Source organism: Protopterus annectens, chromosome 4.part0 (genome assembly GCF_019279795.1).
Source record: "Protopterus annectens isolate FY-2018-M chromosome 4.part0, PAN1.0, whole genome shotgun sequence".
Lineage (NCBI taxonomy): Eukaryota > Metazoa > Chordata > Ceratodontiformes > Protopteridae > Protopterus > Protopterus annectens.
This window is the reverse complement of record NC_056733.1, coordinates 1,113,980,571-1,113,998,309: the sequence shown is the minus strand read 5'-3', so window position 1 is coordinate 1,113,998,309 and position 17,739 is coordinate 1,113,980,571.

Genomic DNA, 17,739 nt, shown 5'->3' with positions numbered 1-17,739 from the left:
ACAATGCACTTGAGCTTCTCCATGTTCGAATCACCATAGGCAAAATCCCATACTACTTCCTTGCAAGATTTATGACCCAGAAAACCCATAACATGTGTTTAAACTTATTAGAAACACTTACCATCCAACTCAATTTCATATTTATGCTCAACTTGGGAATCATATGCAATACCAAATGTACAGGCACAGAGATTCATGGATTTTGTAAATACAAACTCCCTGGACAGATTGTCAATAAACTAACCAGGAGTGCAAACATGCTGAATTTGTTCCTCACTAATATGGGAGAATACTGCACACCTCCTAGTGTAACATCCTCCCTGGTAAGGTCAGACCAAAAAAATGGTCACCTTTGAAGTAAAAATAAAACCTGGAACCCTAGCTACCCCAGGAACATTCAGTAACTACTCTAAGTCTAACTTCCTAGTATTAAGTAATAATCTGGCAAAATTTCAGGGTGCCATAAACTCTGAAAAAACTGCTGCTTATGCTGAACTCTTCATAGAAACCCTATACAAGTGTGTTAATAGCTACATAGCGGCAGCTCTACCAAAGAAGCTCATAGATTAGTGCTAGGCTAACTGCCCTTGTAAGCCTAGTCAATTAAACCATCCATGTGAGAATCAAACCCTGCACCTTGCATCTGTAAAGCAAATATCTTAACCATTATGCCAATCAAACTAACTCAAGCATCAAGCCACCAAGCCGCCCTGATGGAATCACAGGATCACTAGGCTGTATAACAGAAGGAAGAAAATCATGGGATAAAATTAGGGAGTGCAGTTCAGTTCCCAGCAGGATAAAAGAACTCTCATCAAACTAAACAAAACATTCAGAGGACAAACAACGTTTACCAAAGCCGAATCGGAGCTCAATTTGGCCTTCTAGGTCAAGGACAACCATAAGACATTCTTGAGCTATGTCTGTAAGCTCAAAGGAATACACAACTGTGTAGAGAGCTCATTGTTAATGGAGCCATCTATACTGAGCCAGAACATATAGCAAACCTACTGGCCAACAAATTTATCTCCAGCTTTACCCCTCTCTCCCCCTCAATCTTCCTTCAGGAAATACCATCATATATAACTCCACCAACTATCACTAGGGAACACGTCCTTAACACTCTCTTTAAGGACAAGCCAAGAACACTGCATCCATGGACCCAGGCAACATTCCAGGATGCCTTCTAACTAGCTTGAAACATGACCTATCAGGCAGTCTGGAATTGCTATTTAACTGTAGCCTCCAAACAGACATTGTGCCCCATGAAGGGAGAGCAGCAACACTATTCCCTCTGCACAAAGGTGGGCCATCTACAGACCCATAAGTCTCACTAGTCTTATATGCGAAGCCATGGAAAAAAATTATCAAGGAAATGATCAATAATGACATAAGAAACCTCCAGACACTGGATCCAACCCGATTTGGTTTCATCAAGGGAAGTGATGTCTACTCAACCTGGTTGGCTTCTTTGAGAAGGTCACCACAGCAATGGATGAGGGCAAAATGGTTCACAACACCTACATTGACCTGTCCAAGGCATTTGACACGATACCCCACTCAAGCATTGTTGAAAAACTCAAGAGTTTTAGTATAAACCCTTATGTCACCCAGTGGATGGACAGCTGGCTCACAGACCAAGAAGTTAGAATTTGGGAATTCACCTCTACAAAGAAGCCAGTCACAAATGGAGTCCCTCAGGGAATTAGTCCTGGGACTGCTTCTTTTTGGCATTTACTTCTCTGAAATCAAGGCCAATGTCAATGGCCAATGGGCGAAATAATTTTTCTGATGGCTGCAAATTAGGATCAGTCATAGAGTCCTTCACTTACGCAAATGTTCTCCAGGAAGGGCTGACACAGACAAATAACTGGTGTCAGAGCCATGCATTAAAACAAAATGCCAAGAAATGCATAATAGTATCCTTCAGGAAGTAATCAATTCTGGTAACTATCATATTGACAACACACCTCCAAGAGCTGACTCAGTAGTCAGGGACTTGGGGACACATATAGACAGTAATCTAGTTTTTGACCATCACATGTCTATAATAGTGAGAAAATCATTCTATGTTGTGTAACTTATTAATAAAGATATGGCATCTAGGTCCAAAGAAGTCTTTGTTCTACTGTATTTGGAATTCATCAGACCTATCACTGAGTACAATGTCCCCTTTGGTATGTACCTAACCAGGCACATCCAACAAGTGGAACACCCACAGAGGTTCCTCACTAAAAGAATTGAGGTCATAAGTAACATGTCCTACGCAGACTGCCTGTAGGCCCTATCCCTGTATTCTGCCTCCTACCAGCCATTGAGGGGAGATATATGCCTGGCATACTAGGCATTATCAGACCCCACCATGATGGACCTCCTGAATATCCCCAAAATAAACAACACCAGAATTACCTATTCTGAAGACTTAAACCTTGCCTGTGATATAAATAGGATTGCTTGAGAGACAGGTATGTATCCCAGAGACTATCCCCCCTCTGGAACATTCTCTCCATCCATGTGAAGCAGAGTTCCTCCCTAACTCAATTCAAGTGTAACTTAGACAACTGGATGGGGAGCAGGAAACTCAACCCTAGTTTGGCACCTATGTCTGTTAAGGACACAGGCAGCCTGTAAATGGTTCATCTCCCAGGCTACTACTTGTAAATGTTTCATTTCCCAAGCCCCTGCTTACACTTACCAAGGGTACAAGAACTTGGCAGAGATTTTGGATATATGGCTAGGTTTAAAAAACCCTTCTGTTTGTTAGCCTTGTAAAAAGCTATGAACCTAAACCACACACATGTGTCAAGTGCTACATCAGCAAACTTAAACAAAAAAAATGACTCTTAAAATGTGAGGTTTTGATAAGTTCATTGTAATTTAAGGAACAAAAGTGCTTAACCCATTTTTTTATGCTTTCTAATTTATGCCTTTTTCATTTATTGTGTTATTTGTTCTACATGCTAATGAGACAGTCTGAGTGAGTGGCATATGCTAATTAGGCACATATTCTCTCTCCTCCCAGAAATGATTCCAAAAAGCCATCTACAAATCACTCATCCATGCAGATTATCATGGCCGTTCCTGTGGTTTGCGTCCAAATGGCCATGTTCAGTCATTGCAGAAGAGTTAAATGTTGGGCAGTTTAGTGGTAAGGTATGGTAGGAAGGTGTATGTGAGTGAGTATATGCGAGGAACTGCATGTGTGAGTGGCTGCCTGGGAGATAACGTATGGGGGTAGGGAGGGTATATGATAGGTGTGTTTGTGTGTGTGTGTGTGTGTGTGTGTGTGTGTGTGTGTGTGTGTGTGTATGTGCGTGTGTGTGTGTGCATGCGTGTGTGTGTGTGTGTGTGTGTGTGTGTGTGTGTGTGTGTGTGTGTAAGAATGGATGAATGGAGTATGTGAGTGTGATCGAGTAGGTAGGAGCCTGTGTGCTTATGTGTTTGATGCATATGTATGAGTGTTGGTTGGGTGGCTGTCATACTTCCACACATCTCTAGACTATTCAGCATAGTGTACAACACTAGGTGGGGGTACACTTGCCACCAGTGATAACTGTGTATGGAGTTGGATGGCTCACTAGCCACTGGGGATTATTTTATAAGACTTATGTCATAACAGAATTTAAACCAGTAAGGGAAATGGGTGTGGGGGGAGACACTAGACACCATGGATTACTATATACGACTCATATCTTAATGGCATATAAAACAATAGTAGGATCATTGGGGAGGTGGACAAAACACTAGACACCAGGGATAATCACTATGAAGTGCCAAAACAGCACATAAATAAAAGGTGCAGGAACTCCAGGGATTGTTTAAAAAAAATTAAGAAAATAAGATTTGAACCATGCACCTGTAATGTGAAAGCTCCCTGTGTTAGCCCACTGCACTAACCAATAACTTAGCATAGGGGGTGTTTTCATTTAACGTATTGAGGATCTTGGACATTATGCAATGCCTGCAACACTTCACATATGAAGGGGAGGGATTCCCTAGCAAGCATTTACTGAAGGATGTGAAGTATAAATCTCAAAAATCTGGCATTTATGACTCTAACTTGAATTGTCCGTGTGTGTGTGTGTGTGTGTGTGTGTGTGTGTGTGTGTGTGTGTGTGTGTGTGTGTGTGTGTGTGTGTGTGTGTGTGTGTGTGTGTGTGTGTGTGTGTGTGTGTTTTACTTTGTTTGTGAGTATGAGTGTGACTGAGGGGGTGCATCTGCTTCCATGATGTGGACACAAACAATGTTATCTACTGCAGAAAATACTGCTCTGCACTTCATGGTAGGTAACACAATTCAGAGACATGCAAACTAATCCATAATAAGGTCTTTCCTTATTGCTGTTCATTTGTCTCTGAATCTCAGAATACCACATTGTGGTAGCAGAGCCTTTTTAGAGCTAACAATATGGGTCTGTTAATGACCTCTCTGGACAATATAGTATTTAATTTTTTCTCAAAATTTTTTTATTGTTTGCTTTGCAAAACATAATAACAAAGATATATTTAGTATGGTTGCAATTAACAACAAATAAATAAATAAAATAATAAAACATATTTGAAACTACGTAATGCCTGAAATATAGAACTAATGTATTTTAACACTCCATTGAGAATAAAAAGCAATATAATAAATATTTGGAAATTCTAGATAAACAGATAATCACAGTAAAATATAACTTCAAGAGTCAGAATTCTGTTGAAATAAATCAGTGAGAGACATTACATTAGTCTAAGGATTGTTGATACATGATTTGGGATGTAGCCTGCTTTCTCTTATTTTAGTCTCTCTGATAGCAGTTTATTTTAATGTAGATAGGAACTCTTCAAATTGTGGTGGTGAGATTGCCTCTATTTTGTGATAGTTTCCTTGCCACCTCTAAGATGGTCCACAACAAAAATGATTGATATTTTTCATTTTGCAACTTTCATTTCCATTAAAAAGATTAAAACATAGTTAATGAAAATGTGTCAAACCATACAACTTTCATAAAGTCTGCACCTTTGTCTCAAAAAGTGTTTTAAAGAAGGGCAGTCAAAGAAGACATTTGCCCAATCTGTAGCACATATTTGAGCACATCTTCAACATTTAATACTGTTGTTTTTATTTATTTTTGGCCATTCTGGTTGAAGTTAAGAAAGATCTATGTAAAAATTTCCAAGTGAATACATGCCAATAGTGAGACCAAGATGTATACCTAATAGAGCTTGATATTTGAGATTTATTATCTTCAGAAATAAGATTACTAATGCCTAACATAATATGGTCCCCACATTTGTTATTTAAATTGATATTGTGTATTATAAGAATTTTGTAAGGTTTAAAGATAAAATGATCTAATATAGATCTATTATAAATTATTTCCTGGAAAGTTAAGTTGATTTAGGATTTTCTTTGTGATATTAGTAGGTAATTATTAAGCATATACCTTATGTCAGTGATATTATATTCTGCAACAATAACCAGTCTTGACAATTTAATTAATTAATAAGTTGCGACTATTTTACTTTCAAATATTTAAACCATCGTTGCCAACAGACACATTTCTTAGATTCTCAGATATAGAATTTATTTATATAAATGTTATTAAAAATTTTTTTCTTATGGTAAATGGAATAATTATCTCAAACCAAAGCTTCAGATCTATTCGGTCAAGAATTGCATTTCTAAATGTTTTCAATATGTGACTTATAATGGTAGAAAATAAAGAAGTACCTATTACCCACAGAGCACAATCATAACATTTCCCTAATAAAGAAACACATTCAAAAACTGAGAAAACTAATAACCTCATGCATATCAAAACTAGCCCTAAGTGGAGACATCCACCCCAACCCTGGCCCCGCCATCTCCAACCCCACTCCTCATAATCTCCCAAATCACAGCCAATAGAAAGCCAAGTGACCTCCTTCGACTAAGCCTAAATATTAGAAGTATATCCAACAAGGTCCATGAACTCCATGCCACCATAGACTTGTACTCCCCAGATATAGTCATCCTGACAGAAACCTGGCTAAAACCTCACATTACCAGTGAGCAAATCCTCCCTACAAGTTACGACATATTAAGAGTAGACCGGCTAAACAAGAAAGGAGGTGGTATAGCTATAATATTTAAACAACATCTAAACATCCAGATCTTAAAATCATCAGCTCCACAAACAGGAAATGAAGAAATAATATATACCAACCTCAAAATAAACCAAAATAAAACCATCAACATAATTGAATGCTACTTCCCACCTGGCTAAAACATCCCTCCACTAGAAAACCTCCTCAGCTGGACTACCCACCATCTCCCCCAAGAAACTATAATTTTAGGTGATTTCAATATTGACTGGCAATCCTGTTCTGGCAACCATCCAACCCATCATCTAAACCTTCATGGCTTCACCCAACTAGTCCAGTCGCCAAACAGGATAAATAAAAACTCCAACAAGCACACTACCCTGGATTGGATTCTAGTCAGTAAGAGACCCCAGTCATATATAGCAGGCTGCTTATTGGATAGCCTCGGTGATCATTCCCCAACATTCCTACTCAAAAAACACCTATACCAAGTTAAACCTGTCATCTACCATCAAATACGTAAAAAACTAAACTTTAACCCACTCACATTCATCTCATCCCTCAAAGAATGTAACTGGCATCCTCTAAATTACCTCAGTCTTGCTGACTCAATTGAATTTTTTAATACTAACATCCTGAGCATCCTTAATTACCACGCTGCCATAAGACTTTCCAGAAGCAAAGCACAACCCTCCCCATGGCTACAGAAAACCACTAAGTCAGAAATGAAAAACAGGGATAAAGCCTGGGAGCACTGGCGCAAAACCAAAACCCCCTCAACTAGACAGAAATTCCTAGAACTACGCAATAGAGTAAAAAAACTAATAAACAGGACAAATTCCAATACTACCAGTCTGCCCTAGACTCCTCCCAACACAACCCCAAACAATTCTGGTCCTCCATAAACTTCATCCTCCACCCAGGTAAAGTCAGTACCCCTCCTCCTAACATCCCTCACTCCTCCAAAAATATTGCTACCTCATTCAACACACACTTCACACAAACCATACTATCACTAGCTAGGCAACACAAGCCCCCCTCCCCTCCAACCCACACCTTAAACTAGTAATCTCCCCACTGACTTCTCTTTTTCTCCTGTTCCTACCTCCAACATAAAAAAACTCTTAACTAAACTTAAATCCACCAAATTAGCAGCAGACAACCTCCCAAGTGAATACCTACAAATCGCAGCGGATGATCTGGCCTACCCAGTATCCATCTTGATTAACCGATCTCTGTCAGAAAGTTATGTTCCCACACTGTGGAAAGTATCACATATAATTCCCCTCCACAAAGGCGGCCCCTCCACAGAACTAACTAATTACCGCCCCATAGCTATTCTCTCTCCACTCTCCAAAATACTAGAGAGATGCATTCACTCTCAGGTCTCAGACTACCTCCTTACTAACAACCTCCTTTCCAATACTCAGCATGGTTTCCGTCCAAACCATAGCACCACCACTGCCTTACTCTCCTTTACTAACACTATCCTTCAGCATAAAAACAATGGCTATCTCTACTCTGCTACTTTCCTAGACCTATCTAAAGCATTCAACATGGTCCCACACAAACAACTCATCTCTGTCCTCAATAACCTATCCTCTCAATCAGTCACCAACTGGTTTCAGAGTTACCTGTCTGACCGCCAACAATCCATTGTATGGCAGAATGACATATCTCCCCAACTACCTGTCTCCATAGGGGTTCCCCAAGGATCCATCCTTGGACCCCTACTCTTCTCTATTTTCATCAATAATCTAGCCTCTGCCACCAAACATGGCACACTCATACAATATGCAGATGACTCAACCATCATCTGTTCAGCCCAGTCCCTACCCAAACTGCAAAAAGTCACACAGGAAGCCTTTTCCTCTGTTGAAACTTGTTTATCCAATGCCCAATTAATACTCAACCCAAACAAAACTAAACTACTCATCTTCCAACCCATCAAATATACTCAAAACAACTCTCACTTTAACATCACAGCAAAAGACAACACCGCTATGCACCCAACAGAACACACCAAATTGCTAGGAGTAGAAATAGACAATAAACTAAAATCTGACATTCACATATCTGTGACCATAAAAAAAGTCCACAAAAAACTAGGAGCGTTATACAGAAATAAGCAACTTCTCACCAAAGAATCAAAGATTTCAGTAGCAAATTCCCACCTTATCTCCACCCTACTTTATGCCTCTCCAATATATACCAACCTAAGGCAATGTGATCCGAACAAGCTCGAGACCTGCTACAACAAAATTGCCAAATTCACCAGAGGGGCATCCTACCTTAGTCACCACTGTCTCTCACTTGATGAACTGGGCTAGCTTGAACTCGCTCACCTCCTTCAATGGTATCAACTTGCACTTGCCCACAAACTAGTAAACTATCCACTAAAAGTCCCATCCCTCCAGAATCTACTCCAACCCTATCGCACCACCAGACCACTAAGTTCTAGCAACAAAAATCAATTGCAGATCACTAAAGCCAATAACTCTGCTGGAGAAGCACTATTCTCTTGCGCCATAGCCAAATTATGAAACTCCCTCCCACCCACAATTACCTCCGTACCATCATGCACCCACTTTAAAACTTTACTAAAAGTGCACCTAAAAACATGCTGGCTATGCCCTTGCAACTCCCACTCTAATATCACCCACCCCATCCACCCAGTGCCTTTCTTTCCACCCCACTAACTACCTTGACTATAGCAAGCTGGAATGCTCATAAGCCTAACTACTTATTATACAGCAGGAACTTCTTATTGTAACAATTGTTAATGTATGTTATGTACTCCACAGATGATAAAGATTCTAGTTGTCTACTGATGTACTATGTTCTTCATCTGTACCTATGTTTGTAATTTTTAATTGCTATGTTGATCAAATTGTTAATTGCTATGTAAATCCAATGTAACTACTGTCTGTATATTTTAAATGTGGAGCTTTGCTCGACAGGCCTCCGCTGAAAATGGACCTATGTCCAGTCGGACACTCCCGGTCAACAAATGTAAATAAATAAATAAATGAATGTAGTTACAAAAATAATGTCATATGAAATTATTTTGATTGGTGGATTTGTTATTTCCTACAACCACATTGTTTTGCTAAAGAGAACAAAGTGTAAGGTTTTCCAATTAGAAATATAATTTGGGTCACCCCAGTACCAATATCAGGAAAATTGATTCCTCCTAAATCCCAGGGTATAATGTGGTGTTATAAGGCTATATTTGGTTTGTTAGGAAATGTTTGTTAATTTCTTTAACTTGGTTCTTATCCAGAAAAAGAGATAGGGCTTATATTATATTCAATATTTTGGCAAAAAATAATAATTTTTATTAATTGTGGTCTATCATCAATGGATATTATAATTTTAACCCGTGGTGGTGGTGCTGCGGTAGCGTTGTCGCCTCACAGTAAGATGCTGTCCGGTTCAATTCTCAGCTAGAGTGTCTTCTGTGTGGAGACATGCGTGAATGGGCATACCTTCGTTGAAGGTTGTGCGTCAGGGCTGGTAACTCGGCACGTAAAAATCAACTACCAGTCATTAGCGGACCGGAGTTCCGCTGTGGCGACCCCTAACCGGGAAAAGCCACAAGAAACAACATCCCATTTGGAGGATAGATTTGATACTGTTAATGCAATATTTTTATAGTTTATAATTTTTATCTCATTAATAGAATTTGTAAAGTTTACTCCTAAATATTCTAATCATGTAACTTATATCAAGTAGCAAGCCAACGAGGTGGATAATTCCCAATAAGGTCCTGACAAGATATATTAGTATAAATAACACTTTAATACAAAAAAAAAACAAAAAAATGGTCAAGTGCTTTCGTTCCCAAAAGGAGCATCTTCAGAACCATTTTGCATAATAAAACCATCATTTAAATAGCCTTTAAAGTCATCATGTGACTTGCTCACTCAATGATTCCTTAAAGAAACAGTAACACACTAAATACATCATACAATCATTGCTCTTTTCTTTAAAACAGGCAAAATAGATTTATGTTCATTAATACCAGACAAAGTTGTTGCATTCAGCCTTAGTTGCCATTTTAGTTCACATTCCGCTATCTTTTTCCTTTTATTATTAAAGTGTTATTTATACTACTACACCTTGTCAGGACCTTATTGGGAATTATCCACCTCGGTGGCTTGTTACTTGATATAAGTTATTTTTGCCTTCAGGTACACACTGCTGTTTGGTTCTTAATCATGCAACTTGTTTACCTATGAAATGTTTTTTATGTGCTTGGAGTTTTTTTTTTATTTTTGAATAAAACATTGGATTTTGAATTGTTAAAGGAAAGACCATAATGAAACTGAAATAGCTTTATAGTATAATCTAATTTGTTTAGTGTATGTTCTTGAGTTGGAAAGAATTAGTAGTATGGCATCAGCAAATAGAATTATCTTGGAGTTATAATGTTTTGAGATTTCTATACCTGCAATATTTAGGTTTGCTTGGATTGTGATTGCTAAGATTTTAATAGCTATAGCAAATAATAAAGGGGAGAGGGCATAGTCCTTTTTATTGCCCTTAATGAATATATTCAGATGCAAATGGGACAAGTTTAACATAAGCATTATTATTTTTGTAAATATTCTTAAGACGTGAAATGAAACAAGTGGGAAAGTGAAATAATTCTAATACTTTGAATAAGTAATTCCAATTTAGAGAATCAAAGGCTTTCTTAATTTCTAAACTGATCGGAACAGCCTCTTTTCTCTTATTTAAATAGTCTATGAGCATTAGTATTCTTTTGATATTATCATGAGTTTGTCTTTGATATGAAAATCTTGTTGAATCTAAATTAATTATTTGGGCTAAGATTTTTTGATTCTGCCAGATAGAATAGATATAAACATAGGTTCATAGGTTCATAGGTAGGTACTAGGCTATCGGCCCAAGGGCCTACGTAAACCTAGCCAACAAGGTTCCCTGGCTTATGCCACCCAAGAAAGTTATTTTCCTGTGCCACTGTCCAGCAGAGACACAGAAGTGATCCCCAGGGTGTATTTCCTATTTCCTATCCACTCATCAAGATTTTTCTTGAAGAGTGCTAACGAAGAACTTTGCTTGACATAGATGAGTTGCCTGTTCCAGAGTATGGGAAGTCTCTGGGACAGGAATCTTACCCACCAGCATGTCTTGTTTATTGTGGTGACAAGGTTTAGGTCCCTAGAGCATGTAGCTCAGGGGGATTAGGATTTCTTTAGGTGTAGCATGCCCACCAGCTCTGGGTTTGACATAGCTTTATATGTTAGGCAGAGATCACCTCTGAGTAGGCGATATGCTACGGAGTAAAGCTGGAGTTTTTTGAGACGGTCAGTGTAGGGCATTTGTTTGAGGCCAGTAATCCTCTTTGTGAGGTACTTCTGTGGCCTTTCCAGCTGCTGCAGATGTCTTGTGAGGTACATTCCAAAAGGGGTGTTGTACTCTATAATGGGTCTAATGAGTGTCGAGTAGAGAGGAACAATGACCTCTTTTTTCCTGGATGAGAACCCTTTTATGAAGAGGTGTGCCATGTAGAAGGACTTCCTGATGAGTGTGGCAATGTGACTATCAAAGGAGAGACTTATGTCCACCTGGATTCCAAGGTCTCTTACCACACATTTGGTGATAAGTAGATTGCTGCCTATGTGGTAGTTCATGGGAACAGAGTTTTTACCAAAGGGGATGATACTGCACTTTTTAGCATTGAGCTTGAGACCATGGCTCTGACACCAGGCATCTGTCTCAGTGAGGCCCTTCTGTAGGATGTCCACATCATTTGGGGACTTGACTATGGCTCCTAGTTTGCAGTCATCTGTGAACTTCGTTAGCCAGAGGCCTTCTGTGTTAGCCTGTACTTCAGAGAAGTAGATACCAAACAGGAGAGGTCCTAGGATGGAACCCTGTGGTACTCCACTTGTCACTGCTTTGAGGTCAGATTTGGAGTCTGCAACTTTTACAGTGTGGGTTCGGTAAGTGAGCCAGTTGGCAACCCATCTTGTGATGTAGGGATTTATACCTAGTTTAGTGAGCTTAGCTATAATTCCAGAATGGGGGATGGTGTTGAAAGCCTTGGTGAGGTCAAGATAGGCTGTGTGAACCACTTTACCCTCATCTACGGCTTTGGTGACTACCTCAAAGAAGTCGATCAGGTTCAGGAGGCATGATCTGCCTTTCACAAACCCGAACTGGGTGGGATCCAGAGTTTGTAGGTTACCAATGTCTTTGTTAATGAGTTCCATGATGATACGTTCCATAGGGATTTATACCTAGTTTAGTGAGCTTAGCTATAATTCCAGAATGGGGGATGGTGTTGAAAGCCTTGGTGAGGTCAAGATAGGCTGTGTGAACCACCTTACCCTCATCTACGGCTTTGGTGACTACCTCAAAGAAGTCGATTAGGTTCAGGAGGCATGATCTGCCTTTCACAAACCCGACCTGGGTGGGATCCAGAGTTTGTAGGTTACCAATGTCTTTGTTAATGAGTTCCATGATGATACGTTCCATGGCCTTGCAGACCAGGCTTGTCAGGCTAATAGGTCGATAGTTCTCGGGATCAGTGGGGGCTCCCCCTTTGTGGAGTGGGATAACTGTTGCTGTGTGCCATTCATTGGGCACAAAGCCTGATGTGAGGCTATTATTGAACATGGTGCTTAAGTGGGGAGCCAGTTTGTTCTGAAGTTCATGTAAAATGCAGCCTGGGATGTTGTCCAGTCCCATGGATGCTGTGTTCTTGGGTTTAGGAAGTGCAGCTTTTGCCTGCATAGTTGTGATTACAGGGAATCTGCATTCTTCCTATGTAGATATGGGCCCTTTAGGGGGTGGGGGGGGGTAAAGTTAGCACTGAACCTATCTGCCAGGATGTTGGCAGTATAAGTTGGCTCTGTAATTTTCATGCCGTTGTGCTGTAACTTAGAGCAGATATGGGTGTTGCCATCGAGATTCTTGACATGCTATAGAATGCTTTGTGGTTGTTCTTAGAATTAGTGTCAATTTTGTTTTCGTAGCTAGCTTTGGGGGATCTTATAAGGGATCTCAGCTTCTTACCAAGGCTGACCAGGGAGCTCCTCCACTTATGGGATTTTACTCTCTTTTCCAACAGTTTCTTTCTTCTGTTGTACAGTTTGTTTATGGCAGGGGACCGCCAGATTGACTTCCTTTTTTTGGAGGATAGCATCTTGGTTCTGCTTGGGTTAGCATGATCCATGCACTCGTGTAAGTGCTTATAGAGTGCATTTGTGTAGGATTCAGTAGTCGTAACTGTATTGTCCATCTGCATGGGTGTCATGAAGTTCACCACTTCTGTCTTAAGAAGCATGAAGTTGGCTTTGGAGAAATTTTTTACCGTGGTTTCCTTAATGTGGGGTGGGGGCAGGATATGGATATCAAGGGTGATTAGCTTATCATCAGATCGGACCAACGAGGAGTTGACTTCAGGTGTGGAACACCGGTCACTCATGTTGGTAATGACTAGGTCTAGGATATTGTTGCCCCTGGTGGGGCTGTGGATAAGTTGATCCAGGGCATTGGAGTTTATGATATCCAGAAAGCATTGAGCTAAGGAGTTGGTACACGAGTAGTTTTCCCAGTTAATGGTGGGGTAGTTGAAGTCACCCATTATTAGGGTGTTTGGTTGAACCCTAATATTTTCCAGTACATCAAGAAAAGAGGAGTGGGAATCCAGGGGCATGGTGGGGGATCTGTAGCAAGCTTCAATTTGGATTGCAGTTTTGCCCAGAGTTAGTTGCACTTGGATAACCTCGGATGCATTATGCTGAGCAACTAGCCTGGAGGTGTGGATACCTTTAATGAATATGGACACACCTCCGCCTTTGGTGTTTCGGTCCAGGCTACATGACCGAAAAGTGTGGTATAAGTTATAGCCTGGTAGTGCAGGGGTGCTCTCTGTAGCCTTGAACCAGGTCTCAGTCACTGCACAGATATCGATGTTCTCCATTTTAAGGAGTGCCTCGAGTGAGTGCATTTTGAGATTTAGACTTCTAGCATTAAGTAGCATTACCCTCAGTTTTTGCTTGCCTGATCCTGCTATGGTGGTGAATTTGTCATTTGAACCTTGTCTAAAAAAGGCACTGAGCCTTAGCCAGTATTCGGAATCCCAAGGATGACAGGTGCAGGCCACCTGTGGCAAAGCATTGTGGTTTGTCAATCATGTCATCCCATTCATTATTTAGAAGTGAAGTAGTTCTATAAGAAGAGAGTTGGGTATTTTTATCTTCTTTTAGTATAGGTAAAATTAAAGAATATTTCCTCAAAGTGAGAATTGTTTTGCGATTTTGATTTCTATTAGAGTTTTGTGAAAGAATGATATGATGAAGGGTGGGAATAATTTATATATTTCTATTGGTTTACCATTGAAATGTTGCCATGCAATTGCATGGCTATGAAGTATTCAAACTACAGATGTTCAAATACTTCATAATGGGTGCAGGTTACATGAGCAAATGTTATATTTGTGAATGGACTGTGCATTCACAAATATAACGTTCGATCATGTACAAGGATCGCGGTACAGTGCGGTTAGGGAATTATATCCCTTTCCTCATTGTAGTGCAATCTCGAAGTTGGAATATTAAGTTAGTGGGGTGTGAGGGGTGCAGGGGGGCTTGCCCCCTGCATAAACAGGATGTTAGGTGTAGAGGTTAGGGAGTTATGGAAAGGGTGGCATTGTTAATGCCATAAAATGTTGTTGTCAACATTTTTGGCATTAACAGCTGTTTTTTGACAATGGGGCTATTAGGTTATTTGTACTTTCGGTGAAACAATTTGCTGATTAATACCATTCTATTTTTAAATTTCAACATTTTGATAGTAAACCACTTCTATTATTATATCATCTATACCTGGGTCTTTATTAGGTTTGAGGTTCTCAATTTTTTCTGAGATCTCATTATAGTAAATTTGATTATATAAGTTATCTTTTAATTTAAGAGGGATCTTCTTAACCAGAGACTGATCAAAATTAGACAAATTTAGAGTTGTATAATGTCTAAACGCTTCAGGGATGTCACCTATATATGTACAAAGTGTGTTGGTTTTAACATTTCTTCTTTCCAGAATATTGTTATTTTTAGATTGAATTTTAACTCTTCTTGTATGGGTTTGGAAGACAGTTTTTAACTTTTCTAAAGCCAAAGCTGATTTATGGGATATGATATCAGGATATATTTATTTTAATATAGATTTATTTTTTTTTGTATGTTTAGATTTGGCTTCTAACAATTGACACTGGATATGTGTTAACTCTGATGATGTTTTCTGTTTCTTTTTTTTTTTTTTGTACTAGGTTAATGTTTGCCATATATGTACATGTTTAGTGAGATCCAGATCATGACTTTATCAGTATCATTAGTATTATTTGTCTATAGGAACATTTTAGCTCAGATATAAACCAATGCTTAATCTGTTTTAGTTTCATTATATAAACAGGTTGTCTAGTCAAAAATTATAATTTTTCAAATTTTATGTGAAATTTTAAGATTAGGGCATTATGATCAGAAATAGGATATGGAACAATATTAAATCCAGATATCTTTTGAGATTATATTTTTGGTGATTAATATTACATCACGTCTAGCTTGAGTACCATATTTATAAGCATAGTGCATACAGTGTAGTGAGTTGGAATCGCAAATTAAATGTGTCTTTTAAATGAAGTCATTGTATTGATTCTATCCATTTCAAGTGCTTTTGGAGTTGAGGTCATTCTTAGTTTTCTGTTATTGCTTGTATCTTACTATTATTAAATTCCATTTGCATTTATCATGAATTGTGTGCAATTGTTTTTTAGATAAGTTTTAGTGCATTCTAAGAAACCAATATAGATTTACCAGAGTCCATAGTCTGTTACTGCAACTTATGACTACAAGTATCAGGAGGCCATCTTTATCTTTGTATTATTGAATAATCAGTGGGAATGTTATATTTTTCTTCCAAAGTGTGATTACCCGTCTTCTCTTAGTTTTGAATGATGATTGCACCAATATTGAGTTTCTTTGGAGAAATATTACTTGTACCTTATTATTGTTTAAGTAATGTAGCATGTTGGATATTTTCCTTGGATTATTTAAACCATTGGCATTTGAAGATAACAGAGATATTCCCATGAAAAAAATAAGTCAAGTATGAAAAAATAATCATGTAAATCCTCCTGTAATTTTCTGAAGTGTTACAACTTTTGATTTAGGCTTAGTAAAAGTAGAAAAAGAGCAATCAAGTATACAATAAAAAAATAAATGAAAACATGGAATTTACAAAATTCCTAGTTCAATAGATGAAAAAGCTTTTAAACTATCCTTCGCTATCTAACTAACTTGATTTAATAAAATTAAGAGAAAATACAATGCTACCAGAGCACTGAAGAGGGTATATAATGTTTTTAAGATCTATTTATTATAATGAAGTTTATTAGAAATGTATTGCATTTGCCAAATGAGATAAGTAACTAAAGTCAAAGCTTGTGAAAACTCTGTGGCCTAATTTCTTTCTTTTCATTTTTTTCTTTTCTTTTTTTTGATTTTCTTCCTCTCTCTTTGTGCTTTCTCGTTCTCCCTTCTTTCCCCCTACCCATCTCTCCCCTTACATTATTAAGTGTCGGTCAACAGATTCATTACTGATATAACAAACATCATAAGTGATGATAAGTACATTTAGTTATCTATTATACGTATGTTATGTTTTACATGGCAAATGTGTAGTTATTCATTTATTTGTCGAGGGAGAATATAGTGACTGGTTAACATAGTATGGAAAATTCATTTAAGATGAAGACAATAAAGACCAAGTCACAATTAATTAAATTTCCTGGTTTTCACTGGTAAATTCCTACTACTATGCAGTACCTATGACTGTTTGGGAGGAAATATGTTCAAAATAAATCTCATCTTACTTTATATAGTATACTACACTTTCATGGCAAAATGTTCAATAGTTCTCCTATTTATCTCCCAATTCCTCCTTAATGTTTTCAGTACTGAATTTCTGCTTTGTCTGCAGCAGCAATCTACATAGTCAAAAAAAATGCTGCAGCCATAAAACTAAAGACAAGCACTGCCATAGCACAATTCCATCTATAAAATGACAGGTAACAGAGCTGAGTTTTGTTAAGTAAATAAAGTCTTTAGGCATACACAAGAAACTTATAACTTGGCATCCAAACTTTTTTTTTGTAAATCCAAAAATTCTAAGATTGGATCTTCTTTTTCTAGTTTCCAGGTCATCTATTTTGTTCAATAACCATGTTTTGTTTTAGCAGATATTCTGTTTGATTTTGCCCTTTTTTCAATCTTCCACCTATGTCATTTAAAGCATTTTCCATGTCTATAATCCTGATTTGGTGCTGTTGTAACAGTTCTTTAAAAATGTCAGTTTGTTTTAAGCCATTTTCTCTCACATTTTCTATGTTCTCTTGAAAACCATCCATTTTCATCGATAATTCCTGAAGTGTGGATGTCACCAGCTTTATATCTTTACTCGGAGAAGTTGTTCAGAACTGCTACTTTTTCTTCAACCAACAAGACTCCGAGCAATTCTGACTTCACAGTATTCTAAAATAAGTCTTATACAGTTGCCAAATAGTTTGTGAAGACATTTTCCATAAAAAATATTTTTCCTGCATCATTTGGATTATTCTGCAGTGCTCAAAAAGTTGCTG